The sequence below is a fragment of the Bombina bombina genome, chromosome 10, assembly GCF_027579735.1.
Source record: "Bombina bombina isolate aBomBom1 chromosome 10, aBomBom1.pri, whole genome shotgun sequence".
Classification (NCBI taxonomy): Eukaryota; Metazoa; Chordata; class Amphibia; order Anura; family Bombinatoridae; genus Bombina; species Bombina bombina.
In genome coordinates this window covers 101216622-101231356 of record NC_069508.1, presented here as the reverse complement: position 1 = coordinate 101231356, position 14735 = coordinate 101216622, and the positions used below count along the sequence as shown (strand labels likewise).

The 14735-nt window shown below is 40.8% G+C and overlaps 1 long non-coding RNA gene and 1 other non-coding gene across 2 annotated transcripts in view; both read right to left on the bottom strand.

Moving 5' to 3' along the window:
* Positions 1–11676: 11676 nt before the first annotated feature.
* LOC128640843 (uncharacterized) overlaps positions 11677–14735 on the bottom strand; it is an 86937-nt gene continuing 83878 nt past the window's right edge. The window contains exons 14-16 of the long non-coding RNA XR_008399402.1: positions 13237–13253; positions 12065–12085; positions 11677–11815 (exon numbers count right to left, since the gene is read on the bottom strand). This is a non-coding gene — a long non-coding RNA (uncharacterized LOC128640843). The remainder of the gene's footprint in view (positions 11816–12064; positions 12086–13236; positions 13254–14735) is intronic.
* LOC128641501 (small nucleolar RNA SNORD47) lies at positions 13091–13166 on the bottom strand. Its single transcript, XR_008399527.1, has one exon. It is a non-coding gene; the product is annotated as a small nucleolar RNA SNORD47 (small nucleolar RNA).

Genomic DNA, 14735 nt, shown 5'->3' with positions numbered 1-14735 from the left:
AAATAGAATCAGAAAATATTTCTTATAAATCTTCTAAATATTTCTTGTACATAAAATGTAAGAATGGAAATATATAAAGCATAAACACTAATGGATTCTGCATGTAAAAGTATATCATAATACCTTATTACAAACCATAGCTAAATATAAACATTTATAACATTTAAAATAAATGAACTTAGCTTTGGTAGAACTGAAACTCAGTTAAGCGTTTTTCCAGAAGTGGCTTCTGATTCAGGGACAATCTGAGACATCTTGCAATATGTAATAGAAAAAACAACATATAAAGCAAAAATGATCAAATTCCTTAAATGACAGTTTCAGGAATGGGAAAAAAAATGACAATGAACAAGCTTCTAGCAACCAGAAGCAATAAATAATGAGACTTAAATATTGTGGAGACAACAATGACGCTCAAATTTTTTAGCGCCAAAAAAGCCGCCCACATTATTTGGCGCCTAAATGCTTTTTGCGCCAAAAATGGCGCTACATCCGGTAACGCCGACATTTTTTGGCGCAAAAACGTCCAAAAAAATGACGCAACTTCCGGCGACACGTATGACGCCGGAAATGACAAAAAAAATTTGCGCCAAGAATGACGCAATAAAATGAAGCATTTTCAGCCCCCGCAAGCCTAACAGCCCACAGGAAAAAAGTCAAATTTTATGGTAAGAAAAAAATTATTTATTCATATGCATTAATCCCAAATATGAAACTGACTGTCTGAAATAAGGAACGTTGAACATCCTGAATTAAGGCAAATAAATGTTTAAACACATATTTAGAACTTTATATAAAAGTGCCCAACTATAGCTTAGAGTGTCACAGAAAATAAGACTTCCTTACCCCAGGCCACTCATCTACATGTAGTAGAAAGCCAAACCAGTACTGAAACGAGAATCAGTAGAAGTAATGGTATATATAAGAGTATATCGTCGATCTGAAAAGGGAGGTAAGAGATGAATCTCTACAACCGATAACAGAGAACCTATGAAATAGACCCCATAGAAGGAGATCATTGAATTCAAATAGGCAATACTCTCTTCACATCCCTCTGACATTCACTGCACGCTGAGAGGAAAACCGGGCTCCAACCTGCTGCGGAGCGCATATCAACGAAGAACCTAGCACAAACTTACTTCACCACCTCCACAGGAGGCAAAGTTTGTAAAACTGATTTGTGGGTGTGGTGAGGGGGTGTATTTATAGGCATTTTGAGGTTTGGGAAACTTTGCCCCTCCTGGTAGGAATGTATATCCCATACGTCACTAGCTCATGGACTCTTGCTAATTACATGAAAGAAAAGCAGAATTACGATTCCTGTCTATGGAGATATGTTATAATATCTATCCGATCCCAGCCATGCACTTATTCAAGATAAACTTCAACTGTATTATACTGTCCTGTTCCAAGTCCATGAAAACTGAGCCATCAAGAGCCTTGGTATGGGATGTCTGCGTTAGTCGGCCGCTTTGGACTTAAAAAAATCTGAAGACCAGAGTTTCCAAACATAGGGTCTAAACTCTCTCCCCTCTATGTCGCTCCGTTCAGTCTCACTGATGTGGCGCACACCTGGGGCACAACAGGTCGCAAAAAGTAAGTGACCACGGTCACTACCAAGATTCAAGAGTTCCTGCAGGTCATTAGAATCAGGGTTATTTGAAACAGGATAATTAAGGGCCACAGTCCCGTAGATCCGCTGCGCCCCGACATTATCATCACTGCCATATGGATCTGAGAATCGTATTGGGGCATGAAGCGTCTTGGCTGTGTGAAAAATAGGCATCTGTATGGTAGATGTGTAGTCTCCTGTCGCACTCACCGCAATAGTCACTTGCTCCGCTTCAGGAGTATTAGCAAGTTCCGTTTGTTTCTCTGCGTCCCATTCTCTGTCAGCAGAGGACCAGCCCGATTCTACTATCTCTTGTTGCGTTTTGGATAGCTGTTGGGGGGAGTCGTGTCCCGTTACCAAGAGAATAAGCTTCCTCTCGACTTCTTGTAATATAGCATCCACTTTGTTATAGAGAACCTCCATATCAGCAGGCTATGCTGCGCCGCCCGGGTAAAAAAAAAAGATGGCCGCTCTCCACTGCACTCTGTCTCGATCTGGATAATTTAGTAAATAGCTCAAATAGCTCTCCTTGCTTAGGTAGATTTCTCCTGAGTGCTACAGGGGATGCAGTCTCGCAATATAGGTGTTCTATAATCCCTTTCTTTTGCCTAAAAAGGTAGTTTTATGCCCCTTTGGCTACGGAGCTCCTTCACTATACATCTGCTCTAGTCCGTGGCTAGCTCTGCCCCCCCTGCAGTTATTTTGAATACAAAAAAAAGCAAAAAATAAAAGCACTTATCTGCTTGCCTGAATACATTATCCCTTTAAGGGAGTTATCTGAAAAAAAAAAATAAGTGATCTTTGGACACAGAACATTTATTTGCCCACAATATTTCTTTAAATTAATGTTTTAAGCACATTCCCCTAATTTGCAACCTGACTAGGATATATGAAAGAAACCATCTCTGAAAAGTCCTCTCTTAAAGGTTCAGTCAAGTCCAAAAAAAACTTTCATGATTCAAATAGGGCATGTAATTTTCAACAACTTTCCAATTTACTTTTATCACCAATTTTGCTTTTTTCTCTTAGTATTCTTTTATTATTTTTATTTAATACAGATTATATTCATAAATATCTGGCTTTGCAATTTTAGCGTGTAGGGTGCTATGGCTTAAATCAGTAGCTTGCTTTGTAGGATCTCCCTCAGCCCCCCCCACTATTAGCCACCATTTTGGCTACTGGCAGCTGTCTGCCAGTACCCAATTTGCAAAAAAATATTTATTTTTAACCTAACTTTCTGTAGTGTAGCTGCCCCCCCTCCATACCCTACCCCATCCCAGATCACCGCTCCACTGCACCCACCACCCTCTCCCCGCAAAACATTTTCCCCCAGCAATTGGTCTGGCTAGATCGCGGGTGCATGCGCGCACCCGCCCCTCACCTCCAGCACGCACCCGGCATCAACCACAGCCGGAAGGAAGTTACCTAGTGATGGGCCGCCCACCTACCTCCCTACAATGGCTCCCACCCACCAACGATTGGCACCATCACTGGCCAATGCAGAGAGGGCCACAGAGTGGCTCTCTGCATTGGTGTGCCTAAAAAACAGAATTTATGTTTACCTGATAAATTTCTTTCTCCAACGGTGTGTCCGGTCCACGGCGTCATCCTTACTTGTGGGATATTCTCTTCCCCAACAGGAAATGGCAAAGAGCCCAGCAAAGCTGGTCACATGATCCCTCCTAGGCTCCGCCTTCCCCAGTCATTCGACCGACGTAAAGGAGGAATATTTGCATAGGAGAACTCATGATACCGTGGTGACTGTAGTTAGAGAAAATAATTAATCAGACCTGATTAAAAAACCAGGGCGGGCCGTGGACCGGACACACCGTTGGAGAAAGAAATTTATCAGGTAAACATAAATTCTGTTTTCTCCAACATAGGTGTGTCCGGTCCACGGCGTCATCCTTACTTGTGGGAACCAATACCAAAGCTTTAGGACACGGATGATGGGAGGGAGCAAATCAGGTCACCTAGATGGAAGGCACCACGGTTTGCAAAACCTTTCTCCCAAAAATAGCCTCAGAAGAAGCAAAAGTATCAAATTTGTAAAATTTGGTAAAAGTGTGCAGTGAAGACCAAGTCGCTGCCTTACATATCTGATCAACAGAAGCCTCGTTCTTGAAGGCCCATGTGGAAGCCACAGCCCTAGTGGAATGAGCTGTGATTCTTTCAGGAGGCTGCCGTCCGGCAGTCTCATAAGCCAATCTGATGATGCTTTTAAGCCAAAAAGAGAGAGGTAGAAGTTGCTTTTTGACCTCTCCTTTTACCAGAATAAACAAACAAGGAAGATGTTTGTCTGAAATCCTTTGTAGCCTCTAAATAGAATTTTAGAGCACGAACTACATCCAAATTGTGCAACAAACGTTCCTTCTTTGAAACTGGATTCGGACACAAAGAAGGCACAACTATCTCCTGGTTAATATTTTTGTTAGAAACAACTTTCGGAAGAAAACCAGGTTTAGTACGCAAAACCACCTTATCTGCATGGAACACCAGATAAGGAGGAGAACACTGCAGAGCAGATAACTCTGAAACTCTTCTAGCAGAAGAAATTGCAACCAAAAACAAAACTTTCCAAGATAATAACTTAATATCTACGGAATGTAAGGGTTCAAACGGAACCCCTTGAAGAACTGAAAGAACTAAATTGAGACTCCAAGGAGGAGTCAAAGGTTTGTAAACAGGCTTGATTCTAACCAGAGCCTGAACAAAAGCCTGAACATCTGGCACAGCCGCCAGCTTCTTGTGAAGTAAAACAGATAAAGCAGAAATCTGTCCCTTCAAAGAACTTGCAGATAATCCTTTCTCCAAACCCTCTTGTAGAAAGGATAGAATCTTAGGAATTTTTACCCTGTTCCATGGGAATCCTTTCGATTCGCACCAACAGATATATTTCTTCCATACTTTATGGTAAATTTTTCTAGTTACAGGCTTTCTAGCCTGAATAAGAGTATCAATGACAGAATCTGAGAACCCACGCTTTGATAAAATCAAGCGTTCAATCTCCAAGCAGTCAGTTGGAGTGATGCCAGATTCGGATGTTCGAACGGACCTTGAACAAGAAGGTCCCGTCTCAAAGGTAGCTTCCATGGTGGAGCCGATGACATATTCACCAGGTCTGCATACCAAGTTCTGCGTGGCCACGCAGGAGCTATCAAGATCACCGAAGCCCTCTCCTGATTGATCCTGGCTACCAGCCTGGGAATGAGAGGAAACGGTGGGAACACATAAGCTAGGTTGAAGGTCCAGGGCGCTACTAGTGCATCTACTAGAGTCGCCTTGGGATCCCTGGATCTGGACCCGTAGCAAGGAACCTTGAAGTTCTGACGAGACGCCATCAGATCCATGTCTGGAATGCCCCATAATTGAGTTATTTGGGCAAAGATTTCCGGATGGAGTTCCCACTCCCCCGGATGAAATGTCTGACTCAGAAAATCCGCTTCCCAATTTTCCACTCCTGGGATGTGGATTGCAGACAAGTGGCAGGAGTGAAGCTCCGCCCATTGAATTACTTTGGTCACTTCTTCCATCGCCAGGGAACTCCTTGTTCCCCCCTGATGGTTGATATATGCAACAGTCATGTTGTCTGATTGAAACCTTATGAATTTGGCCTTTGCTAGTTGAGGCCAAGCCTTGAGAGCATTGAATATCGCTCTCAGTTCCAGAATGTTTATCGGGAGAAGAGATTCTTCCCGAGACCATAGACCCTGAGCTTTCAGGTGTTTCCAGACCGCGCCCCAGCCCACCAGGCTGGCGTCGGTCGTTACAATGACCCACTCTGGTCTTCTGAAGCTCATCCCTTGGGACAGGTTGTCCAGGGTCAGCCACCAACGGAGTGAATCTCTGGTCCTCTGATCTACTTGGATCGTCGGGGACAAATCTGTATAATCCCCATTCCACTGTCTGAGCATGCACAGTTGTAATGGTCTTAGATGAATTCGCGCAAAAGGAACTATGTCCATTGCCGCAACCATCAAACCTATTACTTCCATGCACTGCGCTATGGAAGGAAGAAGAACAGAATGAAGTACTTGACAAGAGCTTAGAAGTTTTGATTTTCTGGCTTCTGTCAGAAAAATCTTCATTTCCAAGGAGTCTATTATTGTTCCCAAGAAGGGAACTCTTGTTGACGGGAATAGAGAACTTTTTTCTACGTTCACTTTCCACCCGTGAGATCTGAGAAAGGCTAGGACAATGTCCGTATGAGCCTTTGCTTGTGGCAGAGACGACGCTTGAATCAGTATGTCGTCCAAGTAGGGTACTACTGCAATGCCCCTTGGCCTTAGCACCGCTAGAAGGGACCCTATTACCTTTGTGAAAATTCTTGGAGCAGTGGCTAGTCCGAATGGAAGTGCCACAAACTGGTAATGCTTGTCCAGAAAGGCGAATCTTAGGAACCGATGATGTTCCTTGTGGATAGGAATATGTAGATACGCATCCTTTAAATCCACCGTGGTCATGAATTGACCTTCCTGGATGGTAGGAAGAATTGTCTGAATGGTTTCCATCTTGAACGATGGGACCTTGAGAAATTTGTTTAGGATCTTGAGATCCAAAATTGGCCTGAATGTTCCCTCTTTTTTGGGAACTATGAACAGATTGGAGTAAAACCCCATCCCTTGTTCTCCTAATGGAACAGGATGAATCACTCCCATTTTTAACAGGTCTTCTACACAATGTAAGAATGCCTGTCTTTTTATTTGGTCTGAAGACAATTGAGACCTGTGGAACCTTCCCCTTGGGGGTAGTTCCTTGAATTCCAGGAGATAACCTTGAGAAACTATTTCTAGCGCCCAAGGATCCTGAACATCTCTTGCCCAAGCCTGAGCGAAGAGAGAGAGTCTGCCCCCCACCAGATCCGGTCCCGGATCGGGGGCCAGCATCTCATGCTGTCTTGGTAGCGGGCTTCTTGGCCTGCTTACCTTTGTTCCAGCCTTGCATCGGTCTCCAGGCTGGCTTGGTTTGAGAAGAATTACCCTCTTGCTTAGAGGATGTAGAATTTGAGGCTGGTCCGTTTCTGCGAAAGGGACGAAAATTTGTTTTATTTTTAGCCTTAAAAGACCTATCCTGAGGAAGGGCGTGGCCCTTTCCCCCAGTGATGTCTGAAATAATCTCTTTCAAGTCAGGGCCAAACAGCGTTTTCCCCTTGAAAGGGATGTGAAGCAATCTGTTCTTGGAGGACACATCCGCTGACCAAGACTTCAGCCAAAGCGCTCTGCGCGCCACAATAGCAAAACCTGAATTTTTCGCCGCTAATCTAGCTAATTGCAAAGTGGCGTCTAAGGTAAAAGAGTTAGCCAACCAACTTAAGTGCTTGAACTCTGTCCATAACCTCCTCATAAGAAGATGCTTTATTGAGCGACTTTTCTAGTTCCTCGAACCAGAAACACGCTGCTGTAGTGACAGGAACAATGCATGAAATTGGTTGTAGAAGGTAACCTTGCTGAACAAACATCTTTTTAAGCAAACCCTCTAATTTTTTATCCATAGGATCTTTGAAAGCACAACTATCTTCTATAGGGATAGAGGTGCGTTTGTTTAGAGTAGAAACTGCCCCCTCGACCTTGGGGACTGTCTGCCATAAGTCCTTCCTGGGGTCGACCATAGGAAATAATTTCTTAAATATAGGGGGAGGGACAAAAGGTATGCCGGGCCTTTCCCATTCTTTATTTACAATGTCCGCCACCCGCTTGGGTATAGGAAAAGCTTCGGGGGGCACCGGGACCTCTAGGAACCTGTCCATCTTACATAATTTCTCTGGAATAACCAAATTGTCACAATCATCCAGAGTAGATAACACCTCCTTAAGCAGAGCGCGGAGATGTTCCAATTTAAATGTAATAACGTCAGGTTCAGCTTGTTGAGAAATTTTTCCTGAACCTGAAATTTCTCCCTCAGACAAGACCTCCCTAGACCCTTCAGACTGGTGTAAGGGCATGTCAGAACCATTATCATCAGCGTCCTCATGCTCTTCAGTATCTAAAACAGAGCAGTCGCGCTTTCGCTGATAAGTGGGCATTTTGGCTAAAATGTTTTTAATAGAATTATCCATTACAGCCGTTAATTGTTGCATAGTAAGGAGGATTGGCGCACTAGATGCACTAGGGACCTCCTGAATGGGCAAGACTGGTGTAGACATAGGAGATGATGCAGTACCATGCTTACTCCCCTCACTTAAGGAATCATTTTGGGCAACATTATTATCAGTGGCATCATTGTCCCTACTTTGTTTGTCACATTCATCACATATATTTAAATGGAGAGGAACCTTGGCTTCCGAACATACAGAACATCGTCTATCTGATAGTTCAGACATGTTAATAGGCATAAACTTTATAACAAAGCACAAAAAACGTTTTAAAATAAAACAGTTACTGTCTCTTTAAATTTTAAACTGAACACACTTTTTTACTGAATATACGCAAAAGTATGAAGGAAATGTTCAAAATTCACCAAAATTTCACCACAGTGTCATAAAGCCTTAAAAGTATTGCACACCAAATTTGAAAGCTTTAACTCTTAAAATAACGGAACCGGAGCCGTTTTTACATTTAACCCCTATACAGTCCCTGGTATCTGCTTTGCTGAGACCCAACCAAGCCCAGAGGGGAATACGATACCAAATGACGCCTTCAATAAGCTTTTTCAGTGGATCTGAGCTCCTCACACATGCATCTGCATGCCTTGCTTCTCAAAAACAACTGCGCATTAGTGGCGCGAAAATGAGGCTCTGCCTATGACTAGAAAAGGCCCCCAGTGAAAAAGGTGTCCAATACAGTGCCTGCCGTTTTTTTAACAAAATTCCCAAGATTAAAATAACTCTCCAATGTTATAAACCATTAAATATGCTTATAAAGTAATCGTTTTGGCCCAGAAAAATGTCTACCAGTCTTTAAAGCCCTTGTGAAGCCCTTTATTCTTATATTGAAAATTAAGAAAATGGCTTACCGGATCCCATAGGGAAAATGACAGCTTCCAGCATTACCAAGTCTTGTTAGAAATGTGTCATACCTCAAGCAGCCAAAGTCTGCTCACTGTTTCCCCCAACTGAAGTTAATTCCTCTCAACAGTCCTGTGTGGAAACAGCCATCGATTTTAGTAACGGTTGCTAAAATCATTTTCCTCTTACAAACAGAAATCTTCATCTCTTTTCTGTTTCAGAGTAAATAGTACATACCAGCACTATTTTAAAATAACAAACTCTTGATAGAAGAATAAAAACTACATTTAAACACCAAAAAACTGAGCCATCTCCGTGGAGATGTTGCCTGTGCAACGGCAAAGAGAATGACTGGGGAAGGCGGAGCCTAGGAGGGATCATGTGACCAGCTTTGCTGGGCTCTTTGCCATTTCCTGTTGGGGAAGAGAATATCCCACAAGTAAGGATGACGCCGTGGACCGGACACACCTATGTTGGAGAAAGGTATTGCAGTGATGCCTCAATATCAAGGCATCACTGCAATACCTTGAAAGCGACCAGGAGCGCTTCCAGCCGCTTGAAACCCTTGACGTACAGGGTACGTCCCTGGTCTTTAAAGACCAGCTTGTGTAAGACGTACCCTGTACGACATGCGTCGTTAAGGGGTTAACAAGCATCAGGAGACAAGTTCAGAACAGTTTAACATAAGTCTTTAAGATTATGACCAAACCTGTCATGTATGGTGCATAAAGTGACAAACACTTAAACTTCAAATAAGTCCTCACAGGCTCCTATGAAGCAACAAATAAAATATTAGCCTCACGCAACTAGCAAACCCCTTCATCACTGATAATGGGGAAGCAGTCTCAATATCCCAACTAATTGATTTGCAGGAACCCTTTAAAGTGCAAGCCTCCCACCCTGGCAGACAAACAGCACTTATCTACATCTAGCCGGCAGGAGGACAGCCAACAGAGTGAGGATGCCACTCACATTGACTTGTAGTAAAAAGCAAACCTACTCTGGCTTTCTGTACTAGGGCAGCAAATATGTTAGGAACTTGAGGTTGGCCTTGCTGCATTTCCTAACTGCTTTAAAGCCACCACTGCCCTACTGAAGAGACTAACGTGGAGTACGGCTAGACCCAATCTTGAGAGAAAGTTCAGAGTAAACCTACTCTGGCTTTTAAAATAAAATTTTTAAAGAAGTGAAATAAATCCAATCTTCTTTAGACACCAAAACTTTACCACCTCCTTGCACCGAAAGCAAAGAGAATGACTGGGGATTGTGGGAAGTAATTAAAGGGACACTGTACCCAAAAAAAAATTATTTTGTAATTCAGAAAGAGCATGCAATTTTAAGCAACTTTCTAATTTACTCCTATTAATTTTTCTTCGTTCTCTTGCTATCATTATTTGAAAATGAAGGCATCTAAGTTTTTTTTGGTTTCAGTACTCTGGACAGCACTTTTTTATTGGTGGATGAATTTATCCACCAATCAGCAAGGACAACCCAGGTTGTTCACCAAAAATGGGCCGGCATCTAAACTTACATTCTTGCATTTCAAATAAAGATACCAAGAGAAAAAAGAAAATTTGATAATAGGAGTAAATTAGAAAGTTGCTTAAAATGTCATGCTCAATCTGAATCAAGAAATTTGTTTGGGTACAGTGTCCCTTTAACAGCTTTGCTGCTCTTTGCCTCCTGCTGGCCAGGAGTGGTATTCCCAACAGTAATTGAAGAAACCATGGACTCTCCATATCTTAGGAAAAATAAAAACCTGGTCTCAGGAAATGCCCTGGTGTGCCACACAAGACTAGGACTGGACATTGGAGCACAGAACTACTCCGATAATTTGACCCAGCCAAAGGGACACTAAATAGTTTATTGCATACCCATTCCTACACCTGGCTTACCCCTACAGATCTTTAATTGTGGTATTGAATCACAAGAGTTCAAGATTTAGTAATCAATTTGTTCATAATTAGTTAATGGCATCAAATTGTCAAATTATAGTAAGGCTCTCATCAGTTTTTTGTCTCATACTAGACTGCTACTTAACTGTCACATACCCAACTGCTAACTAGCTATATTGTTTGGTTTATTCTGAACTGCTCTAGAATTTATAATTCTGGTATCAGGTTAGGCTAGACAATGTTTCAAAAGATATCTGAACACTAAGATAAGCCCGACCCCACCTTCCTCCAAGAGGGACAAATGTCCACTCTCCTTACAATGCTCTTCCATGGGCACCTTATAGCAATATTTTTCATCTGAAGTCCATATAGTACAACCGGACAGATTTTAATATCTGAGTGCAGACAAAGTAATCAGCTAAGCAGTAACCATGAATACACCAAACTTCTCACCCACTAGCTGATTTCATTTGTCTATTTCAGAGGTCATGACATGGCCAATTAGTATCTTGAGGCCAGGAGTTGAAAGACTGCCCTTGAGTTTTAAAAAGGTGTCAGTACAGAACAGCTTATCAGTTAAGGGTGTTTTAAAAGGATATGAAACAAAATTGAACCAAACCTAGCATACAGTTTAAGTTTCCAATGTACTTCAAATGACGCAGCAATCAAGTTAAGTGTTAGTAAAATATGCTCTTTGTCATTACACAATGCCCAATACTTGGTACAGAGGCCTTAAAGGGACAGGAAACCCTAAAATGTTATTTTCATCTATTATCTTGTTACTCTTTACTGAAGAAAAAGCAAGATGTGCTTAGCTAATTAGCCGAGTTCGAGACATGTGCAGGCACCAATCAGCAGATAGCTCCCATTAGTGTAGAATATGCATGTTCATTTTCAATGAAAGGAAATACATTTGAAAAGTGAATTAAAAGTGTTAATACTTGCTCTGAATCATGCATGTTTCATTTAGCCTTTCTTACTCCTTTAATGTAAAGATTAATACTTTTCCTGCAGGCTCCGCCCATTTATATGGACATTCTTTAGAATAACGATTTTGGGTTCAACCAACCAAGACAGCTGTTAATATACAATACACTAAAGTAGCAGCTTGCTATTCATTTTATAATGTATAGCTATAATATTGATACATACAAGGAGAATTTACGAATCACATTCGTAAAAATGTGTACAGATGAAGTAAAGTACAACAACCATATACACAAGTATAACTGTTTCAGAAGTCAAATATTTTATTTAAAGTTTCAGAACAAGGTTTTTTTTAGCAAAAAGTCGTGTCAGGTAGTTCTATGCATCTGCTCCACAGGAACTAGTATTGGATCTTCACACGCACTGGATATCAACTCACTGTGGATTAAACAAGGTTTTAGTAAGAGTCTTAAGGTCAGCTTTTTGTACAGATGTGTTCATGCATGGGGCTGGATCAGTACTTTTAGTTTCATCCGATTCTCAGTGAGAGAGTTCAAAGTTATTGTCATCATAAGTCCCCAATATATTTGCTAAGTCAATGGCGGAATTAGTTCTAAATGAAGTTATGCAGGTTAGCACCGTTTGGAACCGCTAATTAGTCTTAGATAGCAAGAGGAAGATACTCACCCTTCTCATAAAGTATAATGCCTGGAAAGATAAAAAGTGCACAATAGTTAATTCAGATCTATTCCAAAACAGTTCTACATTACAGCTCACATAGGTCACCATTGCTGAGCTTTAAAGTAACTTTACATACAAATAGTACATTGCTACACCAAACTGGTAACATCTAAGTTCTTATTAGAAAACATGCACTCCAGCAGATCTGTATCCTTTAGCCTGTCTGAGAGTCTAAGCTTAAAGGGCCATAAAAGAAATTCAGATTTGTCCGAATATAAATACATTTCAAATTTACAGTTAGTTTCTACGATAGAAATGTAAGGTAATGATATTGCCATGTTGAAACCCAAGTTACCCTCATGAGGAGCATTTGTCAGTCACTAGTGTGCAAACTACTTTGTTGGTTAGCATTGCTAAGGGGACCAAAGTTAAGTTACATGGGGAATCAGCACCACAATGTAGGCCAGTGCACGAGTGACTAGGTTTAACTGCAAATTCCCCAAGCGTCAAAAGTACAAACAATTCGTCACCAGCACTGCTAAATTATCAAACTTAAGGGAAAAGTGTATTTTTTTTATCCTTAATAAAAGTTTTATTAGCAGTGCTGGTGACGAATTGCTAAGCGGACATTCATCAACATGATTTAAAATCTGCGATGAAGTTTGCAGATCAGCGTCAGCTGTACAACCATCTCCTAGAAACCAGGATCTAATTTCAAAGATGCATGTAAAAAAAAAAAACAAAACAAAAAAAAAAAAAAACGCAACATTACTATAAAATTTGTTCCTTTAGGTTTGAATTTGAAATGCCGTTATTCTTCAACCTAGAACATAATCACACATCTTATTTGAATGGTAATGAAAGTACATGGGTTTACCAACACAGAATCTGTTTCATGTCCCTTTAATTTATCACTTTCAGCTCCACTTAGGAAAGCTGTTTTGACACTAAGACGCTCAACATTTCAGAGTATTCCATGAAACACAAGATTTGGCTGCACCTAATTGTATCATGTTTGCAATTTAATAATGTAACCTCAGAAAAAAGTGGAACGGTAAGTGATGATATCAGTGTGAGTCATATGGCAGAATCGTTTTCATCATTGGTTACAAAAGCATTTTCACTTGCCGGTTAAAACAAAAAAGCAAACATTACAAGCGCAAACTATGGAGACTTACCTTAGGAATGTGGACAGCTGTATAAAAAAAAACCAAAAAAAAAAAACCAATAAGTTTCAAAACAAAATGTCATGTTTAATAACCAAATGCTATTTTGTCTGTATCAGTGTGGGTCAAGTTATTCTCACAAGGATCAGAGACCTGATTCATAAAGTCATCATATACAGGGTATGGATCATTAACACAGGAGCATATATTACCCAGCAGTCCTTGCAACATGCTTAGCAAATTACTATTAGGGTTTCCAAGTGTACCGTTTAGTACTCAACCCAAATAGTGAGCCACAGTCAAAACAGAAGCCACTGCAGCTAAATCTTGTTTATCAATATTTTACTTAAAAGGCATTCAGTGAAATTTGTGTTTAACCCCATTGGCTTTGTAGCTTATGCAGAGAACTGCTGGTGCTGAGCAGAACCCATCGACTGCTGGGTTGTGCTACTAGGGAGAAACAGAATTGAAAATCCCTGCACCAACAGGTCAGATTTTCAGGATTACACCCGTGTTCCAGTTTAGGTATCCTGAAAATCTTTGACAAAGCTATGTTGTGAAACATGCATCAGGCTTGTCCTGGTGAGCTCAGTGTATTTTATTGACTTAATTTGCACAGGATTTAGGGGTGATTTTACACTTTAAATGGAGAATAGAACAGGAATACCCAGATTTAAGCAATTGCAGTGGGGTGGCATGGAATGGTAAGTAGTTGAGGAACTTTCCAACCCATTTATGTCACAGTAATGGGGATAATTACCCTAGTTGTGCTTTAGAGTATTAACATAGAAATTTACAGCATAGGTATGGTAATGTGATGGTGGGTCCTGAGCTCACCAGTTGCTTTTTTAACTTTGTTTTGTATCTAGGTTTTTTTAAAATAAGTGATAATTTAATGATAGTGGATTGGACGGTCCTGAGCAGTACTTTGAGCCCTTTAAGAGGGTTGAATTCTCACTATAAACGCCATTTAACTGGAGTGTAGCAATGATTGCTAAACTGCATTATGCAAAAACCAGAGATTATATAATTAGTACAGTTAATTGACTGCGTTTACTGTGAGCTGAAATTTTAAAACAAAAATTGGCCCCATGACTTATTCTTAAAGGGCTTCTAGCCTGCGAGTCAATTAAAATATTAAACTGCCAGTGATGTACTAGACATCAGATTTGTATTTCTCTGCACCATTTCCAAGATTCAATATTCACTTAGCTTGTATATGGCAGCTAAAGGCACACAAAGGTGTACAAGCAGCCTATTTGCATATAGTTGAGTGCCTGACATCTTTAGCACAGCTCCACTAGCAGTCACATTGTAATCTTTCTATGCATTCAGAATTAATTTGTTGCACAAGTGTAAACTTTATGGCTGCAATTTGAGATATGCAAATGTACCTTTATGAGCCTTCAGGAGTTTCTTCAGTATAGAGCCAAGCAACTACAGATCAGAAATAAAGATCTAGTTAGTCACTGTATAAAGCTATACATCATTTATAACAAAAAACAGTTTCA